Source organism: Gorilla gorilla, chromosome 18, assembly GCF_029281585.2.
Source record: "Gorilla gorilla gorilla isolate KB3781 chromosome 18, NHGRI_mGorGor1-v2.1_pri, whole genome shotgun sequence".
Classification (NCBI taxonomy): domain Eukaryota; kingdom Metazoa; phylum Chordata; class Mammalia; order Primates; family Hominidae; genus Gorilla; species Gorilla gorilla.
The window spans coordinates 24,914,095-24,940,885 of NC_073242.2; the positions used below are offsets into that span (position 1 = coordinate 24,914,095).

Here is a 26,791-nt window from a genome sequence, read left to right on the forward strand (position 1 = left end):
GGGAGGGCCTGGAAGAAAAGCATCTAGCTATGTTAATAGATGTTCTTTACAGATGCACATTTTACCCCACAAAGGATAGCTTTTGGGGGAAAATGCTGTCCTTTATGGAAGAAATTGCAAAATAGGGCAAAGAAACATGTTTTGGGGTAAAATATTTTGACTTTCTTTTTGTCACATAATGTTATGCCAGAGTCAGATTGGAAAGTAAGTCATCATATATAGGATTAAATAAAACCCATCTGATGAGAATTTATGTTTTGTAGGTCATGACTCCCCAGATGCCTTAGATAGGAATTTGGGCAGGATTAAAAAAATCAAGAGTTTAGGCTGGGCGTGGTGGCTCACGCCTATAATCCCAGCATTTTGGGAGGCCAAGGCAGGTGGATCACTTGAGGTCAGAAGTTTAAGACCAGCCTGGCCAACATGGCGAAACCCCGTCTCTACTAAAAATACAAAAATTAGCTGGGCATGGTGGCACACGCCTGTGATTCTAGCTGCTTCGGAGGCTGAGGCATGAGACTCAACTTGAACCCGGGAGGCGGAGGTTGCAGTGAGCTGAGATTGTGCCACTGCACTCCAGCTTGGGTGACAAAACGAGACTCTGTGTCAACAAAACAAAACAAAACAGGAAAAAAAAAAAAACAAAAGAATCAGAACTTAGTCCTCAGGTGTCCTTAATGAAGGGGCTGGGCATTAAGAGCAAGGCGAGGAGGCAGAAGGAAAGCTTGAGCCCAGGAATTGGAGACCAGCTTGGGCAACATGGTAAGACCCTGTCTCTAAAAAAAATAAAAATTAAGAACAAGGGGAGGAATATTCATGTTTTTTCTTGGGAAGGGAGGTAGATTTTCCTGGAATCAAGGAGCTGCCCCTTTTTTTGTCCTTTTTTTTGGTCTCTTCGGGTCATGATGGTGATTGTCAACTGTCATGGCAACCAGTGGGAATGTCATTTAGTACTGAAGTTGGATTAGAATGAAGCTAGAGGTTCTTCAGAGGTCGAGTAAGCTGAGAAGGAACCTATGACCACAGACAACCTGTTTTCTAAAAATAAGCAGTTAAATCTGAGTAGGAATTTAGCTATGTCATGGAGGCATTGCATTGGGTAACAAAAGCCACGTAGGCGTCCAGCTAAGTCCCCTAGGCCCTGCAACGGGTAACAGCAGTACTGACTCTATGTTAGAGAAAAGCTTGCTTGCTTGAGTATAATTATTGTTTTGCCTGAGTTTGTAAATTATTCACTAAAAACAGCCACAGAAAAAAACAGGACCTTCTTCAACAGATAAAACACACAGACCTGCAGCTTTGGGAACAGGCTGATGGCCCCTGCACAGTCTAGTCACAAGGCATCGACCAAGAAAGTAATGATGAACTGCCCATCTGAGACTGCGCATGATTCACAAGAATGTTTCTTTGTTTTGTTTTTTGAGACAGTCTTGGTCTGTCTCCCAGGCTGGAGTGCAGTGATGTTGGTTCGCTGTAGCCTCTGCCTCCTGAGTAGCTGGGACTACAGGCGTGTGCCACCGCACCTGGCTAATTTTTGTATTTTTTGTAGAGATGACGTTTCACTATGTTGGCCAGGATGGTCTCGAACTCCTGACCTCAAGTGATCCACCTGCCTTGGCCTCCCAAATTGCTGGGGTTACAAGCGTGAGCCACCACTCCTGGCCCACAAGAATGTTTTGATCATTATTTCTCCTAATTTTCCTTAAAATCCCTGAATCTAGAGGCACAACTGAGAAAGGTGGTCTTTGAACGCTAGTGCACTGCCTTTTGCAGGTTGCTGGTTTCTCGAATAAAGCTAACTTTGCTTTCACCAAAGCTTGTCTTTTGAGTTTTTGGCTTTCAGGCAACGAGTGGCCTGGACACCAGTTCGGCTACATGTATGTCAGTGGGCAAAACAAAAATCCTTATTCTGGGAGGTAGATAGCTTATTAGAAAACACAACCTAATCACTTGTTTCCCAAATGTTAAAAATTGAGCCAATTTTAGCCCCAGAAGCTTAGGGTACCATGTACATAACAGGCATTACCTGAGGGTGGGGCAGAGAGAATCAGTGGGGTACCTCGTATATGCCAGGGGTTGTATCAGCATCCTTACACAGCTCATTTTTCTTTTTAAATAATACTTATTGAGGACCTATTTAATGCCAGATATGGTGGTAGGTAGGGAGCAAAAGCAGGATTCCCCTCCCATTATTGAGGTTTCAGACTGGTGGGAGAGGCAGGAATTAAACAAGTAATCCACAAACTCAAGTACAATTCTAAGGGAGATGGGTGCCACCAAGAAGAGACATGGTGCTGAGAACCTATGTCTGTCAGAGGGATTTGATCTATTTGGGAGGTCTGGAAAGGTTTTTTTGAAGAAGCAGTGCTAGGGGTGGGATCCAAAGGAGAAGAGCTAATTAGGCAAAGCCTAGTCCTCACAAAAATCCTATAAACCAGATATGATTACCTTCATTTTAGAGTTTAGGGCATTGAGACTTGAGCAAGGTGATGTCACTGCCCAAGGTTGCATCAGATTAAATGGCAACCCAGGATTCAGATTCAAATAAGAGTAGGGTTCTTTATATTCTCCTTGGGCTATTTGGTGGTTTTAGGAGAGGCAAGTATTACAAACAGCTTGGGGACATGAGGGAGCAGGAGTCACAAACTTGAAAGCCTGCAGAGCTCAGGCAGATAGCATAGAGTGAAGTAAGACAGAGTGTAAGACAATAGGGAATGGTGGGGAGTGTGGTGAGCTGAAGGCCACATTTCCTGTCTAAAGGAAGCAGCCACTAGTTCCAGTCTCTTGTTGCCATGCAGGAATACAGACCAAGCCTTGCTGGATCTTCTGATAATAATATTTTGAGGGCTTGGCGCGGTGGCTCACGCCTGTAATCGCAGCACTTAGGGAGGCCGAGGCGGGCAGATCACAAGGTCAGGAGATCGAGACCATCCTGGCTGACATGGTGAAACCCTGTCTCTACTAAAAATAAAAGAATTAGCTGGGCATGGTGGTGGGTGCCTGTAGTCCTAGCTACTCTGGAGGCTGAGGCAGGAGAATAGCGTGAACCCGGGAGGTGGAGCTTGCAGTGAGCCGAGATCGTGCTACTGCACTCTAGCCTGGGTGACAGAGCGAGACTCCTTCTCAAAAAACAAAAAAATATTATTTTGAGAAGGAATCTCGCTCTGTCACCCAGGCTAGAGTGCAGTGGTGCAATCATAGCTCACTGCAGCTGGGACTGCAGACACATGCCACTACCTGGCTAATTTTTATATATTTTTTTGCAGAGACATGGTCTCACTATGTTGCCCAGGCTGGTCTGAAACTCCTGAGCTCAAGCGATCAGCCTGCCTTGACCTCCCGAAGTGCTGGAATTACAGGCGTGAGCCCCTGCGCCCAGCCTAGATCTTCTGATTTCTAAAAAGAAGCTGGCAGTATTTTTAGGTGAAGTTATCACACTTCTAAATAATTGGCAGTTACATCAGTTTGCCTCACTATAGTGTTAGCTCAGTGAAGCAGGACATTTTATGTTTTTAACCACTGTGTACTGGGAGCTTATAAAGTGCCTTACGCATAGTAAGCACTCAACCTCATCTGTGGTATGTAGCCTCTGAGCAATTCCTTATGCGCATGGTTTCACAGTTTTTGAAGCAGTTTTGTGGTCATTATTTTATCCACCAGTCTTTCAGCTGGCACCTCATTTGTCCTGATGCGGCTGCTGCAGGAAAAGTCCCCCGAAAGGCTCCCCAGGGAAATATTTAGTTGTGCCTTCCTTTTGTACCTTTCCGCCCTCTTCGTATTTTACATTTTCTCCATCCTAATGTGCTTGGCATTATATCTTGGCTCCCTCTAGTTATCCAGCCCATTTTATATTTAATATTTTGTTGTTCCTTTGGTTCTCACCTAGACTTTATGTATTGACCTGGGGCCCATGACCACACTTAGGTATACTTTCACTTACTCTTGGCCCAGCCCCTGCTCCCAGCTGCTTGTCAGGGAAAAGTGCATGAAAAGGTTTCATTTCTTAGAAATTGCTGTCCTGAGACATCTTGTGAAAGTGATCATCCCTGGACATCTGAACTTCCTACTCCATCACATGGACTTGAGCAAGAGAAAAATCTCAGGTCTGCATGGGGCATTTAGAACCTTGCCTCCTGAAAGCTCCTCAGGGTGCAGAGGGAATCAGGCTTGCTCTTTATTATTTCTTAGATGCAGGATCATAAGTTGTTCAGGAATTGTTACAATTTTTTGGTAGCCTCTCAGTAACACACACAAGTGCGCACACACAGACTCATATATACGCATATGTGTGTGTGTATATATATATATTTTGCATATGTATATATTTAATGGAAAATTTTGAACATAAAATAGAATCCTCACGTTTCTGTCCTCCAGCTTTAACAATGAGCATTTCATGGCCAATCTTGTCTCACCTGCTCTGATCCTGGATTATTTTGAAGCAAATTCTGGACATGATATTTTTTATTTGAAACTATCAGAATGTATTGCGTAAAGACAGGAACTCTTTTTTTTTTTTTTTTTTGAGACAGAGTCTTGCTCTGTCGCCCAGGCTGGAGTGCAGTGATGCGATCTCGGCTCACTGCAACCTCCACCTCCCAGTTTCAAGTGATTCTCCTGCTTCAGCCTCATGAGTAACTGGGAGTATAAGCGTGCACCACCACTCCAAGGTAACTTTTTGTCTCTAGTAGAGGCAGGTTTCGCCTTGTTGGCCAGGTTGGTCCTGAACTCCTGGCCTCAAGTGATCCGACTGCCTCAGCCTCCCAAAGTGCTGTGCCCGGCCAGGAATTCTTATTTTAAACATAGCTTCAATATCATCATAAGCTCTTCTCAATTGTATCAACAATTCCTTAATACCATTTAAAGAAACAGCTAATTTGGGCCAGGCGTGGTGGCTCATTCCTGTAATCTCAGCACTTTGAGAGGCTAAGGGGGGGATGATTGCTTGAGGCCAGAAGGTCAAGACCAGCCTGGGCAATATAGTGAGATCCTCATCTCTACAAAGATAAAAGTTAAGCAGGTGTGGTGGCACACACCTGTAGTGCTAGCTATTCAAGAGGCTGAGGTGGAAGAATTGCTTGAGCCCGGGAGGTTGAGGCTGCAGTGAGCCATGAGGGAACCACTACACTCCAGTTTGGGTGATAGAGTGAGACTGTTTCCTCAAAACAAAACAACACAACAACAACAAAAAGAGCAAACTCAGGACAGCTAATTCGTTTGCAAAAGAAAAAAGGGTTATAGATGCTGGACATGTAAAAAGAACAGATGTCCTCCACGTTTGCTAGCTCGGTGTTTACATTTAGTTCAGCATAAAAATGGTGTCTTGGGAACAGAAGAGCAGATTGTCGAAGAAGTAGTGGATCAATATGTAGGTCAGTAAATGAAGCAGGTCATGGTACTCTGAGGTATCTTTGAGAAGTGGTTATTTTCTCAAGACCCCAATCCTCTGAGTTGATCCAAACCCAGAGCCACTCTCTTTGATGCCAAGAACAATGTTCAAACTGATCTTTCTTTGGTAGAACATCATATATCACAGCTGTTATTTTCTAAGTAGGCACAGATCCAACTTTGGCACCAGATTCCTCTGTCCATGGTGCTGAGCCACCAGCCTTTTGGCCAGCAGGCTGATGAATTATAACTTGGTATTGGCCAGTGGGATCTAATTTAGGGTCACCATAAACGTGAATATTAAATATGCATTAAAGTCCTAAGAAATTATATCTGTGCCTATGTTAGATAAAAAATAAAAACTCCAAGATAGAGAATTTTTTAGTAATGCCTGTTATTTCTCATTTTTTTTTTCATTTTTTCCTTTTTCTTTTTCTTTTTTTTTTTTGAGACAGAGTTTCACTCTGTTGCCTAGGCTGGAGTGCAGTGGCACAGTCTTGGCTCACTGCAACCTCTGTCTCCTGTGTTCAAGTAATTCTGCCTCAGCCTCCCAAGTAGCTGGGATTATAGGCACATGTCACCACGCCCAACTAATTTTTGTACTTTTGGTAGAGATGAGGTTTCATCATGTTGGCCAGGCTGGTCTCGAACTCCTGACCTCAAGTGATCCGCCCACCTCGGCCTCCCAAACTGCTGGGGTTACAGACATGAGCCACCGTGCCAGGTTATTTCTCATTTGTTTCATTTTCTTTTGCTTTCTTTCTCCCTTCCTTCTTCCTTCCTTCCTTCCCTCCCTTTCTCCCTCCCTCCCTCCCTCCATCACCCAAGCTGGGGTGCAGTGGTGCAGTCTTGACTCACTGCAGCCTCCACATCTCAGGTTCAAGAGAGTCTCATGCCTCAGCCTCCCGAGTGGCTGGGATTATAGGTGTGTATCACCATGCCTGGCTAATTTTTGTATTTTTTTGTTTTTTTAGTAGAGACAGGGTTTCACCATGTTGGCCAGCTGGTCTCAAACTTCTGGCCTCAAGTGATTCACCCACCTTGGCCTCCCTAAGTGCTTGGATTACAGGTGTGAGCCACCGTGCCCAGGCTTTTCATTTCTTTTATGCCAAATCTGATCTACTTCTTAAAAATTGAAAAGTAGAAATGAGAAGATTGGGTATGTGTGTACTGGTGTCTACTTCAGACATAGTATTAATATTTTCAAATATGATTCCTTAACTAAGCTACATGCCTCTTTATAAAGCATCATGCCAGGCACTAATGGGATAGGAAGATACATAAGACATGACCATTTTACTTAAAGTGTTACAGTAAAGTGGAAAAAATTTGAGACAGTGTCTTGCTCTGTCCTCAGATGATGTCCTCAGGCAATTGATTCCCCTCTATTTTCAGCTCTGCTTTTTCCTGAATCAACCTTATTTTCAGTAGGTTCTCCCCATGTAGTAGCTGCTGGTCTTCTGAAAGAGAGTACACTCCCCTGAATCCCCAGTAGTTTCAGCAAATGTCCTGGGGCTGACCCTCATAGGGTTGACTTGGGTCATGTGCCCATCCTGAACCAATTACTGTGACCAGGGAGAGGGAATTCCTGATTGGTGAGGCCTGGGTCACATGTCCACTCTGGAGCTGTGGTGTGTTGTCAGCTCTTTCTGAGCCGCCTGGTCCAAGAGTTTGGAAGGTTTTTTTTTTTTTTTTTTTTTTTTTCCCTAAAGAAAAATTGAGTGGTCCATTTTTCCTAAAGAAAAATTTTCCTAAAGAAAAATTGCTACTACCAGAAGAAGGGATAAAGGATGCTATACAGGTAAAACGAAGGGATGTTCACTTTCCCTCAAGGCCCTAGTAGAAGAGGTGTCATAAAACCGTACATAATTCCATATGATTATATCAGGCAATTAGAGCTGTCAATTCAGATGTTTTGGAAGTGGTCAAAACAAACTTCATGGATGAGACTGAAATTTAGTTAAGCTTGAGGAATGGGCAGGAATTGATAAGAGGAGTTCTAGAGGTGGGCAGGACTAGCGTACATTCAATGGACCAGGGTGAACTGAGTGGGTAGTTGGTGAAGGGAGAGAGGTCGAAAATGCCAGAACTTTGATTACCTTGATAGGATAACCTTGGCCAAGAGAGCTGCAAGCAAACCTTTTGACAAAATTTGCTTGAGCCAGCCTGTGGTCTAATCCTTATTCTTGTCTGTGATGCATGGATAGCCCTTTGGGTTCTAGCTGGCCTTTGTCTCTGGAGTTCTGGTAACACCTCTTACTGACCCCATTGCCTACTTTGTGATGAGGCTTCTAGTTATTGGAAAAGTCTGATGTCCATGTATGCCCTCGTGTGACCAATCCGGTTCACCCCTTGTAGTTGACTGTGCCAAGTCATTTTAGCCTGGGACACAGAAAATATGCTGCAGGCCTTTCCCTGTTTTCAGAGTAAAGCCTTGGGAGAGCTTGCTGCAACACTGTCAAACAGAAGAAAAATCCCTCTTAATCAGAAGAGCAAATGCAGCTGTTTTCAGTGGCAAAGTCATGGAACCAACCTAAGTGTTTGCCAATGGTTGACAGGCAGAAAATGTGGTGGGCTGGACACGGTGGCCCATGCCTGCAATCCCAACACTTTGAGAGGCTGAGTCAGGAGGATTGCTTGAGGCCAATACCATCCTGGGCAACATAATGACAAAAATAAAATAAAAAATTAGTCAGGTGTGTTGGCATGCACCTGTAGTCCCATCTACTAGGGAGGCTGAGGTGGGAGGAGCACTTGAACCCAGGAAGTGGAGGCTGCAGTGAGCTATGATGGTGCTATGATGGCTGGTGGAGTGGGACCCTGTCTCAAAAAAGAAAAAAAAAAAAAGAAAATGTGGCAGATCTATAACATGGAATATTACACAGCAATAAAAAGGATGAAATCACGTCCTTTGCAGCAACATGGATGGAGCTGGAGGCAATTATCCTAGGTGAACTAAACAGAAAATCAAATACTGCATGTTCTCACTTATAAGTGGGATCTAAACAAAGGTTACACATGAACATGAACATGAAGAGAATAGATTTTGGGGATTCCTAATATGGGGAGGGTGGGATGGGGGTGAAGGTTGAAAAATTACCTATTGGGTACAATGTCTGGTATTTAGGTGATAGGTCCACTAGAAGCCCAACCCACACCATTATGCATGTAATACCCTTGTAACAAACATGCACATGTACCCCCAAATCTAAAAAAAAAAATCAAGTGAAGCACAAGCAAGGAACAGCTGCAAGGAAATCAAAGTTCCTTATGTGCAAGCCACACTTTTATTGGGTGCTCCCACTTTGCCTCTGTGAGTCCCTAGAGAGGTCCAGTGTTCCTCTTGGGGGATTCACCCAATCAACCATGTGCGTGTAGACAAGGGAATTTCCCTGGAGGCAGGGAAGTCCAGGTTGCTACTTGTCTAATAGCTAAAATGTATTGAATTTTTATTATGAGCCAGGTATGGTTTCGACTATTTTATATGCAATAACTAATTTCATTCTCATGCTAACACTGGGAGATAGATGCTATCAATATTCCCATTTACTAACAAGAAAATTAAAGCAAAGGGAAGTAACATGCCCGAGTTCTAGCTGCTGAGTAGAGGATCCTGGATTCAAATTCAGGTGACCTGACTCCAGAGTTTGTGCTTTTAACCATTACTTTATGCTGCATCTAACCCTGTTATTTTAACTTACAATGACTGAAAAAGAAGGCAAATAAGCTCATTTAATTATCAGAAAGGACTTAATGCTCATCATTGCTAGTCAGGAATAGATTGAGAATGCAGAGGCTGCTGCCAACATCTCTTTGTTCTGTGCATTACCTGTCAGGCTGAGTTTGCCTTTTGTAGACACAAGGAAATTCCCTTTATCTTGATTTCCATCCCTCTATTATTTTCTAACAAGGGCTCCAGCCTTTATCTGCACCTGCTCCTTTTTATCTGTCTTGATAAGACCCATTTTCCCTGAGTTCTCACATTTTTCAGAGCAGGGTACCCAAAGACCATGAAACCTCTATGGCTAATATTGGTCAACTCTTATAGGATAACTTTCATGTATTATACTAATGATCCTCTTCCCGCTAGGAAAGAAGTTGAAGAGGAGGAACAATGGAAATGAAGGGGTTAGGGGATAGGATCTTGCCCCAATAGGATGGGATAAAGGGGCTGTGTGATTAGGTAGAGCCATGGGTTCTATACTTCAAGACCAGAATCTCAGGCTGGGATTCTATGAGTATTTCCTATAAGAAATGCTATAGAGGCCAGGCGCAGTGGCTCATGCCTGTAATCCCAGCACTTTGGGAGGCCGAGGCGAGTGGATCACCTGAGGTCAGGAGTTTGAAACCAGCCTGGCCAACATGATGAAACCTCGTCTCTATGAAAAATACAAAAATTAGCTGGGTGTGGCGGCGCTTGCCTGTAATCCCAGCTACTCAGGAGGCTGAGGCAGGAGAATCGCTTGAACCCAGGAGGCGGAGGTTGCAGTGAGCTGAAATCGCGCCATTGCACTCCAGCCTGGGCAGCAGAGCAAGATTCCGTCAAAAAAAAAAAAAAAAAAAAAAGCCATAGAGACTTGGAGTGGCTTAGAAACAGAAAATGGCAAATAGCGACCTTGGCCAGATGTGCCTGGATTTGAGTCTGTGAACTGCCCATTTTCCACTGTTGGCCCAGGACTGAAACAAGCATGTGTAAAAGGGGCTGACCGGTTATTTCCAAGTTAAGTAAACTTCTCCCTCTTGTCGCTCAGCACATGAGTTTGTATGGGAGGTTGAGTATCATTCGTGAAATCCATATCCTGATGTTGGAATCCCCGATTTTTTTCTCTTATGAACACTGTCAGATGGTGCCAGGTTGTCCCTCCAACCATCTGGTTTGGTTTGGGGGTCAGAGGTCTGGCAGTGTCTTCATGTATGTGGCTGATTCTGTGCATGTCTTGGGAGTTTGGGTAGGTGTAAGCAAGTAGGCAATTAACTCTACCCAAATCAGGAGGTCTGAGAATGGGCTAGTGGACAGAGCAGAAGCATTGCTATCTTGGACAAACCCCACCATTTTAAGTTCCCCTTGATTAAAAAAAACCTGCCTAAATCCAGCCCCCAAACATCAGCCTAATGGCTAATGTTAGCATAACCAGAAACATTCCAACCCTAAGATAAACGCCACTCCAACCAGAAACATGCCGACCCCAAGATAGCTTCACCTCCAACCAGAGACTTTCCAACCCCATGATAAACTTTCCCTCACATCGAAACATTGTGAACCTACGATAAGCTCCCCACTTCCTATATCCTTAAACATCCTTAGTCTGTAAGAGAGAGTGCCCCCGATCAAAATTGGTCAGAAGCCCCTCTCAGGTTTATTCTCCAAAAGAAGCCTGACTTTGAATGTTAAGCCGCTTTTCATGTTTCTTTGCTCTTTAACTCTTACACTAGTGGGTCATTTCCCAAGTGTGATGCTATCTACACTAGTTTACCATGGTTGCTGAGAAGATAAAATATATGCCTGGACCTGTTGTTAGTCTACTAGGTTGCTGTAAGGAGAGTCTTCCAAGAATGAGGCAAGATAAAAAAACAGAGGGTGCCACAGAGTTTGAAGTCATTGTTTGAGCTCCTAGATGCAACTGCACCTGAAACTAGACCCCTGTCTCTAGGTTTTTGAGCCAATATATTCCTTTGTTTTGCTTAAGCCACTTTGAATTCAATTTCTGTCACTTGCAACCCACACAGTTCTGACTGATATACAAAATAAACATATTACATGTTATCTTCTGTGACTCGGAAATTATTATCCATTTTTACAGATGAGGAGTTGGAGGTTTAAAGGTGCAGGTAACTTGCAGTGAAAAGCTAAGGTCTGGCACAAGGTTGATCTTGAATCTGAAGAAGAAATGGTTCAAAGTCTCCTTTAGAGATGTTACCTTCCTGCTGCTCGCTTCCAGAATTTAGTCAGGGAATTATTGGGCTAACTTGAGTTGTTGTGTATACAGTCTGTGAACTTGCAGTTTATGGTATTTTATAATTTTGTTTTCCCTGCCGTTCTGCTAATGCAGCCTTGTGAGCAAACATTGCCTGTGATTTAAATCCACCACCGTAATGAAATGCACACACACACGCACACACACTTCCTTGGAATAGTCCACAGCTCTCTGATTAATCACATGTGTACAGTACAGTGTTTACAGGAAATCAGCAGGTGGCAATTAGCATCTTGGAAATTATCTGGGAAACACAACTGGAGCTGCCACTTCAGGATGGAAATGTGGCAACAACCGGCAAAGTGACAAACCCCTTGGAGTTGGAAATGAATGGGGCTGAAAGCAGCGCTGCCAGGCACACAACAGCTGGTGGGGGCAGCCCAGTGTGGACTGCAGACTGCCTGCTAGCTTCTTCCTTTTCTTCCCAACGCGTAAGAAGCAATCCTTGAGTAGAGACATGTAATAGATGCTCAGACCTGGCTGGACATGGTGGTTTATGTCTGTAATCCCAGAACTTTGGGAGGCTGAGGCAAAGCTAGGAGTTCAAGACCAGCCTGGGCAACATAGTGAGACCCTGTCAGTGCCCCCCCCCCCCCCGCCAAAAGAAAATTACCCAGGTGTGGTGGGGCATGTCTATAGTCCTAGCTACACAAGAGGCTGAGATGGGAAGATTGCTTGAGACCAGGAGTTTGAGGCTACAGTGAGCTATGATTGCACCACTGCACTCCAGCCTAGGTGGCAGAGTGAGACCCTGTCTAAAAAAAAAAGGAAATGTTTTCAACAGTGACCAAATGGAATAAAATAATGTTTATTCAGTATGTATCACAGTATCTGCCACATAATTCTCAATAAATAGTAGATCAAGGCACAGGCAGACACTGGCATTACTGTAACACTTGTTAAAATATTAAGCTATTTCCATATCAGTTGGAAAACAGCTGCTTTCTTGAACCCTCTGAGTGGCTCCCTACTGCTGCCCTCCCTTGGGAACCACACTTTTCCGGATCCAGTGATCAAAATGTTAACGTCTCAATCCTGCTCCAGCGATAAGTCCAGTGTCCATTCTGATTGGTCAGTTTCTGTGCTGTCCGGACTCTTACTGCTCAGGAGTTTCAGTGACCACAAGAGAAAGCAGCAACACGAGGATGGATGTACTGAAAGGTGTGAGGAGAGGAAACAGTGCCAGTCTGTTTTATACATGAGATGTTCTTCATCAATAATTGAAAACAAATTCAATGCTAGTTGATACGGTTTGGCTGTGTGTCCCCACCCAAATCTCATCTCAAATTGCAATCCCCACATGTTGAGGGAGGGACTTGGGAGGTAATTGGATCATGGGGGCAGTTTTCCCAAAGCTGTTTTTGTTTTTTGAGACAGTTTTACTCTTGTCGCCCAGACTGGAGTGCAGTGGCACGATCTCAGCTCATTGCAACCTCCACCTCCTGGGTTCAAGCAATTATTCTGCCTCAGCCTCCCAAGTAGCTGGGATTACAGGTGCCCACCACCACACCTGCCTAAATTTTTTTGTATTTTTAGTAGAGACGGGGTTTCACCATGTTGGCCAGGCTGGTCTGGAACGCGTGACCTTAGGTGATCCACCTGCCTTAGCCTCCCAAAGTGATGAGATTACAGGTGTGAGCCACCACGCCCAGCCCCAAAGCTGTTCTTGTGATAGTGAGTGAGTTCTCATGAGATCTGATGGTTTAAAAGTGTAGGCTGGGTTTGGTGGCTCATGCTTGTAATCCCAGCACTTTGGGGGGCTGAGGCAGGCAGATCACTTGAGATCAGGAGTTCGAGTCCAGCCTGGCCAACATGGCAAAACCCTGTGTCTACTAAAAATACAAAAATTAATTGGGTGTGGTGGTGCACACCTATAATCCCAGCTACTTGGGAGGCTGAGGCACAAGAATCACTTGAACCTGGGAGGCGGAGATTACAGTGAGCCAAGATCACACCACTGCATGCCAACCTGGGTGACACAGCAAGACCCTGTCTCAAAAAAAAAAAAAAAAAAAAAAAAAAAAAAAGTGTGGCACTTCCCTCCTAGCTCTCTCTCTCTCCTGCCACCACGTATGATGTGCCTTGCTTCCCCTTCTCCTTCCACCATTATTGTAAGTTTCCTGAGGCTTCTCCAGCCATGTGGAACCATGAATCAGTTAAACCTCTTTTCTTTATAAATGATCTAGTCTCAGTTAGTACCTTATAGCAGTGTGAAATGGACTAATACACTAGGTGTATGTATATCTGTACTTATGTCTGCATATATTGATATCACTGTCAACATCTATATCTATATCGTCTTCTGTAAATGAAGTGGCAGTAAAGCCCTGAATTCCAGTCTCTCTAACATTCACATTGGTTCTCAGCCCTGATTGCACATCAGTGTCACCTCTGAGAGCACTTACAAAATACAGATGCTTGGACACCATCCACAGAGATTCTAATCCAGTAGACTTGGGATGAAGCCCAATCATCAGAATTTTTTTAAAAATAAAACCTCCCAAGATGATATTAGCATGCCATTGAGAGCCACTAACTTAAATTTACTAAGCTTCATGTTCCCATGTAATCATTACAAACACCCATCTCCCAGGATTACATAACACAATGTACATGAGGCTTTTTATCACAGTGTGGGACCTAACCCTGTAAATGTTAGTTCCATTAATAATTAATATTCATTACTTTTTTCTTTTGAGATGGAGTCTCGCTCTGTCACCCATACTGGAGTGCAGTGGCACGATCTCGGCTCGCTACAACCTCCACCTCCTGGGTTCAAGTGATTCTTCTGCCTCAGCCTCCTGAGTAGCTGGGATTACAGGCACCTGCCAACACGCCCAACTAATTTTTGTATTTTTAGTAGAGACGGGGTTTCACCATGTTGGCCAGGCTAGTCTCCAACTCCTGACCTCAGGTGATCCACCTGCCTCAGCTTCCCAAAGTGTTGGGATTACAGGTGTGAGCCACCGTGCCCAGCCTTTAAATTTTTTTATTGGAAAAATTTTTTTTGCCCATGACACAGCCCTCAGGAAACCCTGAGAACATGTGCCCTAATTCATTTTTTTATATGAAGTAGAGGTGAAATTTCTTTTATATTTTTTCTATATGGATATTGAATGGTTCCAGCATCATTTTGTTAAAAAATTCTCTTTCTCCATTGCATTGACCTGGTACCTTTGTGAAAAATAAGTGGATTCAGTATGTGTGGGTCTATTCCTGTATTCTATTCTGCTCCATTGATCGGTTTGTCTATCCTTACGTTGAGTCCTTGTCTTTTAATTGGAGATTATTGATGCAGTTTGTTGACTCCTTCTGTATATCCTAGTTTCTCTAATCAGGCCAAATCTTCCTCAGTAACAGCAAGGGATAAAGAAAGCAAACAAGGCAGTGAGCTGAGTGCTGCTAAGCCAATTCAAAAAGCCGTCAGAGGAATGAGCCCTGCTTTGACTTGTGCAGGTGTTTCTTTCCACTGATCAATGGTTATCAGGTCAAAAAGCAAGGCAACACGATTAAATAATCAACATTTTCTGCCTAAGTTATGACCATGCCAGTGAAAGGTAAAGTAGGGCTGCAGTAGCCAAGAATGTCCCGAGCTCCCAGCTGCAGCCCAATCCCTTGAATTTACACGCTAAGCCCATCACTCACTCTTAAACTCAGTCCACTGTTCAAAAGCCTCCAGAACAACCTCCCGGAACTTCCGCCGAGGCAGAACTGGTTGGCGCATATGCTGTTCTGACTGTAATTACTGTTTGCTCTGTTCACTTCATTTGTATGACTTTTCTAATATCATAATGATCATATCATTATCAAGAAGAGGAGACCCTTTGTAGTAATTTGCTATAACAAAGTCCTACAAACTGGGTGGCTTAAACAATATAAATGTATTTTTTCACAATTCAGGAGGCTAGAAGCCTGAGATCGAGGTATTGGCAGGGCTGATTCTGAGGTCTCTCTCCTTGACTTGTAGACGGCCGTCTCCTCCCTGGGTCTGTCTGGGCTTCTCGTTGGACATGTCTGTGGTTAAAGTGATGAAAACTCATGGCTTTTTATCTTGGATTTGTTGCTTAAAATTTGTGTGATGTTGAGCAAGTCGTCTACACTCTTTGCACTTCAGTTGTACCAAAGTGGGTTGGAAGGTTCTTATTTATTTATTTATTTTTTAGATGGAGTCTCACTCTGTTGTCCAGGAGGGAGTGCAGTGGTGTGATCTTGGCTCACTGCAACTTCCACCTTCCGGATTCAAGCCATTCTCCTGCCTCAGCCTCCTGAGTAGCTGGGACTACAGGTGTCTGCCACCATGCCTGTCTAATTTTTATATTTTTAGTATCCACCTGCCTTGGCCTCCAAAAGTATTGGGATTACAGGCATGAGCCATCATTTCCGGCCATATTTTATTTTTTTAAGAGGTAGGGTCTTGCTCCATCGCCCAGGCCAGAATACAGTGATGCAATCATAGCTCACTGCAGACTCAATGGTTAAGCAGTCCTCCAGCCTCATCCTTTTGAGTAGCTGGGACTACAGCTGTGTGCTTCCATGCCCAGCCAATTAAATTTTTTTGTTGTTGTAGAGATGAGGGACTCACTGTATTTCCCAGGCTGGTCTCAAGCTCCTGGCCTCAAGCGATCCTCCAACCTTGGCCTCCCAAAGTGTTGGGGTTACAGGCATGAGCCACCGCACCCAGCTGAGTTGGAAGGTTCTGACTATCATCCTGGTTTTACCATGCACTGGCTAATGAGACTAAATGCAAGTTCTACAAGTTTCCAAAGTCTCAGTTCTCTCATCTGCAAAAAGGGCTAACAATGCCCACACAGCTCACCTCACAGGCATTTGCAGAGCATCACGTGAACAAGTTGGCGAATATTTTAGATCTTTAAACAGTTTTGCCTTTTCCAGGAGGTCATATAGTTGGAATCATACAGTATGCAGCCTTTTCAGATTTTCAGGCAAAACCATGGAGACAACAAAAAGGTTAGTGATTGCCAGGGTTTAGGGGTGGGTGGGTAGGGATGAATAGGCAGAACACAGAGGGTTTTAGGGCAGTGAAAATACTCTGTGTGATACTGTAATGGTGGATACATGGCATTATACGTTTGTCCAGACCCACGGAATATGCAATGTCAAGTGTGAACCCTAATGTAAATTAGGGACTTTGGTGATAATGACGCATCAGTACTGGTAGGTGCCTCAGTTGCAACAACTGTACCACTCTGGTGGGGGATGTCAATCATGGGGGAGGCTGTGCATGTGTAGGGAAGGGGGTGTATGGGAATTCTCTCTGCCTTCCTCACAATGTTGCTATGACCCTAAAACTGTTTTTAAAAAAATCTTAAAAAATAAAAAATAAGGCTGGGTGTGGTGGCTTATGCCTGTAATCCCAGCACTTTGGGAGGCTGAGGCAGGTGGATCACGAGGTCAGGCGTTCGAGATCAGCCTGGCCAACATAGTGAAACCCTGTCTCTACTAAAAATAGAAAAAAATTAGCTGGTCATGGTGGTGGGCGCCTGTAATCCCAGCTACTCAGGAGGCTGAGGCAGGAGAATTGCTTGAACCTGTGAGGTGGAGGTTGCAGTGAGCCGAGATTGTGCCACTGCACTCCAGCCCGGGCGATAGAGTGAGACTCCATCTCAAAAAAATAAAAATAAAAAAATATAGGCCAGGGCTGGTGGTTCATTACTGTAATCTCAGCACTTTGGGAGGCTGAGGTGGGAGGATCCCTTGAGCCCAGGAGTTCAAGACCAGCCTGGGCAATATAGTGAGACCCTGTCTACAAAAAATCAAAAAATTAGGCAGGCAGGGTGGTGTGCACCTGTAGTCCCAGCTACCTGGAAAGTTAAAGCAGGAGGATCGCTTGAGCCTGGGAGTTTGAGGCTGCAGTGAGCTATGATCATGCCACTGCACTCTGGCCTGAGTGAGATAGCAAGACCCGTAAGGCAAGGCAGGGCAGGGCAGGGCAGGGCAGGGCAGGGCAGGGCAAGGCAAGGCAAAAGACAAGACAAAAAAGAAAGAAAGAAGAAAGAAAAGAAAGAGATAATGTAATATTTGGATAGAAATGAATGACGAAGATTTGGGAGATACCTTTCCTCTTATATTGTTTTTTAAGAGCTTCCGGAGATAGTCAAACTTATTGGCAAGGAAGATGGGGTGTCCTGATAACTGGTTATGTTTTCTACCAGGACAGCGTTTGCTTCTTCAGGTGATAATGGTGGCTGTTAATCCAAAAGTGAACAGCAGAGGGCAGTTTGTGCCCAAAAATGACATCACTCTCTTGCTGTCTCCAGCAAGCTCTATGAATATGGGGCCAGGGATTATAATAAAATTCATCTAGAGTCCACTAATACTGCAATCCACGGGTGCAGCTGAGGATTGCTATTTGTTTTTGACACACACACACACACACACACACACACGTATATATATATTTTTGAGACAGAGTCTCCTTCTGACACCCAGGCTGGAGTGCAACAGCGCGATCTCAGCTCACTGCAACCTCTGCCTCCCGGGTTCAGGCGATTCTACTGCCTCAGCCTCCTGAATAGCTGGGATTACAGATGCCCGCCATCATGCCTGGCTAATTTTTGTACTTTTAGTAGAGACGGGGTTTCACTATGTTGCCCAGGCTGGTCTCAAACTCCTGACCTCAGGTGATCCACCCACCTGGGCCTCCCAAAGTGCTGGTATCACAGGCGTGAGTCACTGTGCCCAGCCTGTTTTTGGTCTGTATATGTTTTTTAAAATTATCAACCACATGCATCGTTAAAATATTAGATCTATACAAGAATTTACAGAAGATTCCTTAGAGTCACCACACGTCCCTACGCAATCAGGCCCCCCTTTTACTTCTCTGTCTTTGAATCCTATACACTTGTTGGCCCCAGTGCATCCTCAGAAACTTCTCACTGTTCCCTTGCCCTGGAAGACTCCTCCCCAGATATCAATGAGGCTCATTCCCTTACCTGCTTCAGATCTTCACTTGATCATCTCCTTATAGAGGTTTTATCTGGCCTTCTCATTTACTATTACAGCCCCTCTCAACACTCTCCACCCTCATTTGAAAAGTTCCTGGATCATAGGGTTATACATAGTGTTATTCTTTTTCTCCAGAGCACTCATCACTCTTGCTCAATCTGTTACACTTAGTAATTAAAAAAAAAAAAATTCTGTGGTTGGGCATGGTGGCTCATGCCTGTCATTCCAGCACTTTGGGAGGTGGAGGTGGGAGGATTGTTTGAGCACAGGAGTTGGAGACCAGCCTGGGCAACATAGCAAGACCTCATCTCTACCACAAACAAATAAAAAATCAGCTGGGCACAGTGGAGTGGGCCTGCACTTCTAGCTACTCAGGAGGCTGAGTTGGGAAAATCGCCTGAGTCTGGGAGGTGGGGGCTGCAGTGAGCTATGATCGTGCCATTGCACTCCAGCCTGGGTAACAATGCAAGACCCTGTCTCAAAAAAACAAAACAACGTTCTGTCTCTTACCTCTAGAATGTAAGCTTCGTGAGGGCAGAAACTTTTTTTTATTTTTATTTTTTTCGTTTTATTTCATCAGTGCCTAGACAATCCTAGCATGTAATAATAGGCTTAATAAATATTTGTCAAATGAAGCTACAACACAGCTCTGCTTGTGAAAGATGCTGACCTTTATGAGAATGTGATAAAATGAATTGGCATCTTTTACTAGCTCATGCATAATTCTGGGATTTGGCAATTAGGGGTGGGCTCAGGTGGTTGGCTTTTCTGTTCTAGACCAGGCTTAGCTGATCTTAGCTGGGCGTGCTCAAGCTTCTAAGGTCAGCTGAGGCACCTCAGTTTTCCTCCACGTGGCCTCTCATTCTATAGCGGGCTGGCTTGGGCTCATTCACATGGTGGCCTCAGGCTTCCAAGTACAGCAAGGGAGGCAATTCCAATGTACAAGCCCCCGTTTGCATTATATTTCCCATTCTCTCCTTGGCCTAAGCAAGGCCCATGACTAACCCAGATTCATGGAGGTAGGAGCTGCTAAGTAACATTGCAAACAGGAGTGCATACAAAGATGAGAAGAATTAGGGGGTATTTTTGCAACCCACCATGATAAGTATGATTCAGTTGCCCTTGGAAAAATAGAATAAAATCCCACCAAGAGCATATTCAGTTGCCTGTTTCTTTGCTGTATTATGCACTGTGTATTATTACATTTAAAAAAACTTCACTAATCAGATGGATGAAAAATAGTGTCTTATTTGCTCAGAGAACTTAAAAGACATCAGTGTAGCTGGTAAGAAGTAGAGCTTGACCTCAAAATGCAGGTTCTTGCTTATACACTGTTGTTGGGAATGTAAACTAGTTCAGCCACTGTAGAAAGTAGCTTGGAGATTTCTCAAAGAACTTAAAACAGAACTACCATTTGACTCAGCAATCCCATTACTGGGTATATATCCAACAGAAAACAAATCATTCTACCAAAAAGGCACATGGACTGAAATGTTCATTGCAGCGCTATCCACAATAGCAAAGACATGGAATCAACCTAGGTGCCCATCAGTGGTGGACTGGATAAATAAATTATGGTGTATATACACCATGGAATACTACACAGCCATAAAAAATAACCCAATCATTTCGTTTGCAGCAACATGGATACTGCTGGAGGCCATTATCCTAAGCGAATTAATGCAGGAATAGAAAACCAAAGACTACATATTCTCACCTATAAGTGGAAGCTAAACGTTGGGTACTCATGGACATAAAGATGGGAACAACAGACACTGGGGGTTCTATAGTGGGGAGGAAGAGATGAGGGGAGGGGTTGAAAAACTAGCTATTGAGTACTATGCTCACTACCTGGGTGATGGGATCAAGCATACCCCAACCCTCAGCATCATGCAATGTACTCATGTAACAAGGCTGCAAATGTAGCCCCTGAAACTAAAATAAAAGGTGAAATTATTTTAAAAATATTGCAGATTCTCACTTGGCTTGCCATGCTTTCTCACTGTAGGCAGGGCATCAAGACCTGTCCTTGACTCCAGGCTGCATCCTGTGACTTGCTTTGGCCAATATGGTATTCACAGATGTGATGCAAGCAGAAGCTTGAAATAGGCTTGCGCGCTGGCGCTTGCTGTCTCTTGTCCCTCTGCCATCACCATGAGAACATGCCCAGACTAGTGTGCTGGAGCATGAGAGACACGAGGAGAGCTGAAGCAGCCTAGCCACCCTGCAGAGGCCAGTCCAGGTGCCTGGATAGTCAGCTGACATCTGGACATGAGAGCAAGCCAGCCAGGATCAGCAGAGCCACCTGGCTGACCATCAGCTGCCCCAAGATCTGTGCGTTGATTGCTTTCATCTCACTGGTGTCCCCAGAGGACCTGTGAGTTTAGAGCAGAGAAATGGCATCCCACAACTCTAGATGATGGAGGAGCGTAATTCAATCCCAGCATCCTCAGGCCCTGGGGACTCCCTGTTGTTGTGCTTGGACCTATGAATTTGGACACGCTCTTGGGACATCCTTTATAAAACTATTAACCCTTTCCTGATCTCTTGTAGTTTCCTTAGCTGGAGTGTTCTGATGGTGCAGAGGCTGTTGGGCTGGGTTAGAAAAATCTTCATAATTATCAACACTCTGGCCAGAGTCAGACCCCGACATCTGATGGAAAGGGTCACAAATGGCAGAAAAGGAAGCTGGCTGAATTTGCCCAGAGCCTGCCTGAGATGATGGATGAGCGGCCCGGCAGGCCAGGAAGGATGGAGATGTTTCTATTTCTTAAGGCAGGGCATTTTCTCCCAGGGCACAGGATGAGTGGAAACAGGGTCAGAACAAATCATTTTACATTTTTTTCTCTCTCTCTATTTTTTTTTCCTTCTGATGAGAAATAACTCCTACTCCCAAGGCATGATAGACTAGTAAAACTGCATCAAAGCTACATTTATGCTCTGAACATTTTTTTCCATGAATTTTAATCTTCTTGTGGGACTGTAACCTCTCTGAGAATCTGATGAAAGACATGGACCCATTCCCCAGAAAAATACTCATAAATACAAATATTTACTTAAAATGTTAGGGGATTTACAGTTTCTCTGAAACCCACTCATGGAACCTAGATTAGGAGATTCTAAGAGAAGAAAAGAGGAAGGGAGGGAGGGGGAGACAGTGGTGAGAAGGGAGTTGGAAAAAAATGTGTCGAGAAGTTTGAAACAAACGTGTCGAGAAGTTTGAACCACAGATCCTCTGCCCCCTCTTCACTCTGTACTAGTTCAAGAACCTATACTTTTCCTACAAATCACTTCTCTTAGTCAATGATATCATAGTCCATGTATCGTTCTGCAAACCTGCCTTTTCCCATCAAGTCTGCCTATTTCATATCTATTCATATATGGTATATTTTGATGTAGTCTATTCACTTTAACTGCTAGACAGTATGTAGTAGGAATTTACCTCATTTTATGTATCCATTCTCTAATATTGGACATTTAAATAGTTTCCTGTTTCCTGTTACCTTTGGAAATATCCTTGTATATTTCTCCTTGCGCACAAGTGAGAGAAGTTTCTCTGTGGACTTTTCTTAGAGTGGAATTGCTGGGTTGTAGGGAGTGCGGATTTTTTTTTTTTGAGACGGAGTCTTGCTCTGTGGCCCAGGTTGGAGTGCAGTAGTGTGATCTCGGCTCACTGCAACCTCCACCTCTTGCGTTCAAGCGATTCAGGAGTGAGCAGTTCTTGAACATTTTAAGATACAATTACCTTGCTCTCTGGGGTCATTGCACAAATCTACAATAGTGTCTTGGGGTTGTGTTACCCACGTCCTTTCCAAGGCTTGTTATTTTCTGACTTTTATACATTTAAAAAATGAATCTGATGGGCTTAAAATGATGTGTGTATATTTTTTAAATGTGTGTTATATTTGCATTTATTCACTTTTTTTTTTTTTTTGGCATTTGTGTGCCTCTTCTGGAAATTTCCTATGTCCTTTTCCCATTTCCATTCCCCTACTAGCATATTGAAGGTGAAGTCTTTCTAGGTCTTGGTTTTGGTTTTTAAAATTTGGCCATAGCCCTACCTCCTCAAAACTTGTTAAAAAAAAAAAAAGTGACATGCATGGGAGACGAAGTCAGAACTTGAATTTAGGGTATTCCAGTTTCAGTCCTGGCTCTGATGCTAACTGGCTGTGTGAATTTGGGCAAGTTATTTAACCTCTGTAAACCTCAGCTTCCTCACCTGGAGAATGGTGATAACCATCTCTACTTCTCAAAGTCAATGACAGGCTTAAATACACTGGTGCCTATGAGTGGTCAGTAAATAACAGTTGAGTTGAAGAGCCCAGATAAAGTTCTCACCATGTCCAGATGCCTTCACATATAGCTCTGAATGGATCTATAGCACAGCCTCCATGAAGGAATTCAGCTATCACAGTGGGGCACAGCCCTCCCATAGGACAGTTCTGCTGTCTGCCAGGTGGCCCTAGAACTGACACACAGTTCTGGAGACCCGTAGACTGTTCTAGGGAAGTCCCCTCCCCACTTTCTCTGCTACTTCCAGAGAGGTCTCATGGGACATCATTAACCTCACATCAGAACAGTAGTGGCTCTGGAATGCCAAACCAGCATCTATACCCTCCCTTAATGCCCACTAAGGAAACCAAACCATTTGGAATTAGTAATAATAACAAAAGAAACAACAATAGCTCATCATTCTTGAATGCTACCTGAATAGATATAAAGCACTTAGAACATTGCCTAACACATAGGAAGCACTATGTAAGTGTTAGCTATCATCATTATTATTATTACATGGTGATGATGATGATGTACTAGGCACTGAGTTGAGCATAATGGACATTAATTTGTTTAAGCCTCATAACTGTAAAGATTTTTGGTTAATTCTCATAAGTATAAGTGCTGGGGATGGACACCCCTCCCAGCGCTTTTCTAAGTTCTTTCTCTAAGCACAGAGATGTTGGACTAGGGGAGAATGATTTTTTTTCCTTAAGATGATAGTAATACTTCATGTAGTATTTGTTCATCAATTAACAGCTTACAAAGTGCTTCCACAGGCATGCATTCTTTCAGTCCTCACAAAATCCTAGTGCAGGAGTATCTTATCTCCCTTTTGAAACAGCCCCCTCTCAGCTTCCAGGAGCCACATATCCTGGTTTCCTTCCTGTATCATTGTCCACTTCTTTCCAATCTTCTTTTGCTTGATCCTCCTTTTCCCCCCGATCTCCACATGTAAGCGTTTCTTAGAAGATCTGATGCCTGAGTTCCATGCGCAGAGATTCTAGCTTATTAAGAGTTGATTTGCTGTTAAGGCTTAGGCAGCAGCACTTTTTTGGTGGGTGGAAATTATTATTATTATTATTTTTCACAGAGCAGTATGAACATTTATTTGTACAAATTTATGGGCCAACACTCTCACCACTCCTATTCAACATAGTGTCAGAGGTATTTGAACCAGAGTAACTCCATCTTAAATAGGAGCTGTGTAGAATGAGGCTGAGACCAACTGGGCTGCATTCCCAGAGAGTTAACGCATTTAAGTCACAGGATGAGGTAGGAGGTTGGCACAAAATACAGATCATAAAGACCTTGCTGATAAAACAGTTTGCAGCAAAGAAGTCAGCTAAAACCCACCGAAACCAAGATGCCCATGAGGGTGACCTCTGGTTGTCCTCACTGCTACACTCCCAACAGCGCCATGACATTTTACAAATTCTATGGCAATGTGAGAAAGTTACCCTATATGGTCTAAAAAGGGGAGGCATGAATAATCCACCCCTCGTTTAGCATATCATCAAGAAATAAGCATAAAAATGGACAACCAGCAGCCCCCAGGGCTGCTCTGTCTATGGAGTAGCCATTCTTTTATTCTTTCACTTTCCTATTAAACTTGCTTTCACTTTATGCACTTGTCCTGAGTTCTTTCCTGCGCAAGATCCAAAAACCCTCTCTTGGGATATGGATTGGGACCACTTTCCAATAACAATAGTACTGGAAATCCTAACCAGAGCAATCAGGCAAGAGAAAAAAAAAAGTCATCCAAACAGGGAAAGAATATGTCAAATTATGTCTCTTCCCTGATGATATAATTCTATATCTAGAAAATCCTAAAGTCTCTACCAAAAGACTCCTAGAATGGATAAATGACCTCAGTACAGTTTCAGGATACAAAAATCAATGTGCAAACATCAGTAGCATTTCTACACATCAATAATGATCAAGCTGAGATCCAAATCAAGAATGCAACCCCATTTACAGTAGCCACACCAAAAACAAAATATCTATCTGGGAATACCTCTAACCAAGGAGGAGAAAGATCTCTAGAAGGAGAACTACAAAATACTGCTGAAAGAAACCATAAATGACACACAAATGGAAAAATATTCCATGCTTATGGACTAGAAGAATCAATATTGTTAAAATGGCCATACTGCCCAAAACAGTCTATGGATTCAATGTTATTTCTATCAAACTATCAAAGCCATTCTTCACAGAATTAGAAGAAACTATTCTACAGCTCATATGGAACCAAAAAAAAAAAAAAAGCCCCAATAGCCAAAGCAATCCTCAGCAAAACAGAACAAAGCTGGAGGCATCATAGTACCTGACCTAAAACTATACTCTAAGGCTACGGTAACAAAAACAGCATGGAAGTGGTATGAAAATAGAAACATAGACCAATGGAACAGAATGTAGAACCCAGAAATAAGGCCGCACGTTTACAACCAACTGATTGTTGACAAAAATAAGCAATTGAGAAAGGACCCTTTATTCAATAAATGCTGTTGGGATAACTGGCTAGCCATATGCAGAAGAATAAAACTGGGCCTCTATCACCACATACAAAAATTAACTCAAGATGGGTTAAAGACTTACATTGTAAGACCTAAAACTAAAAATTCTAGAAGAAAATCTAGGAAACACCATTTTCGACGTTGGTCTTGGGAAATAATTTATGACTAAGTCCTCAAAAAATTTGCAACAAAAACAAAAATTGACAAATGGGACCTAATTAAATGAAAGAGCTTCTGCACAGGAAAAGAAACTATCAACAGAGTAAAAAGACAACCTGGAGAACAGGAGAAAATATTAACAAACTATGCATCCAAAAGAAGTGTAATATGAAACTTAAACAATTCAACCAGCAAAAAAACAAATGACCCTATTAAAAAGTGGGCAAAAGACATGAACAGACACTTCTCAAAAGAGGCGGGTAGATCACCTGAAGTCAGGAGTTTGAGACCAGCCTGGCCAACATTGTGAAACCCCGTCTCCACTAAAAATACAAAAAATTAGCCAGGTATGGTGGCAGGCGCCTGTAATCCTAGCTACTCAGGAGGCTGAGGCAGGAGAATCGCTTGAATCTGGGAGTCAGAGGTTGCAGTGAGCCAAGATCACACCGTTGCACTCCAGCCTGGGCAACAAGAGTGAAACTCTATCTAAAACAAAACAAAACAGACATATAAGCAGCCAACAGACGTAAAAAAATGCTCAACGTCGCCAATCATCAGAGAAATACAAATCAAGACCACAGTGAGACCAATTAATAGCTCACACCAGTCAGAATGGCTTTTGTTAAAAGTGAAAAGATAATAGATGTTAGTGAGGCTGTGGAGAAAAGGGAATGCTTGTACACTTTTGGTGGAAATGTAAGTTAGTTCAGCCACCATGGAAAGCAGTTTGGAGATTTCTCAAAGAACTTAAAACAGAACTACCATTCGACCCAGCAATCTCATTACTGGGTATATACCCAAAGGAAAATAAATTGTTCTATCAAAAAGACACATGCACGCATGGGTTCATCACAGCACTATTCACAACAGCAAAGTCATGGAATCAGTGTAGGTGCCCATCAATGGTGGACTGAATGAAGAAGATGTATACACCATGGAATACTGTGCAGCCATACAAACAAACAAAATCACATCCTTTGCAGCAACATGGGTACAGCTGGAGGCCATTATCCTAAGCAAATTAATGCAAGAACAGAAGACCAAAGACTACATGTTCTCACAAGTGGGAGATAAATAAATATGCTCATAGATGTAAAGATGGCTACTACAAATAAAGTTGCTACGAACAATCACAGATCAGTTTCTGTGTGGGCATAGGTTTTCATTTCTTTGGGGTAAATGCCCAGGGGTGGGTGCAATTGCTGGGTCATATAGTAAGTGTATATTTTGTTGTTTTTTTTTTTTTTAAAGAAAGTGGCAATCTATTTTTCCATCGTGGCTATACCATTTTACACTCCAGAAACATACAAAAAATCTAGTTTCTCCACATCCTTGCTGGCATTTGATACTGTCACTGTTTTTTATTTCAAATGTTCTAATAGATGAGTAACGATAGCTCGTTGTGGTCTTGATTTGCATTTTCCTAATGGCAAATTATGTTGAACATTTTTCCTGTGCTTGTTTGCTATTTGTATATCCTCTTTGGTGAAATGCACCTTTTGCCCATTTTCT

At 43.2% G+C, this 26,791-nt stretch overlaps 1 protein-coding gene across 1 annotated transcript in view; it reads left to right on the top strand.

The window, feature by feature from the left end:
- Nucleotides 1-26,791, top strand: part of LOC101152139 (uncharacterized) — a 269,540-nt gene that overhangs the window by 1,920 nt on the left and 240,829 nt on the right. The gene's annotated exons all lie outside the window — the stretch shown is intronic.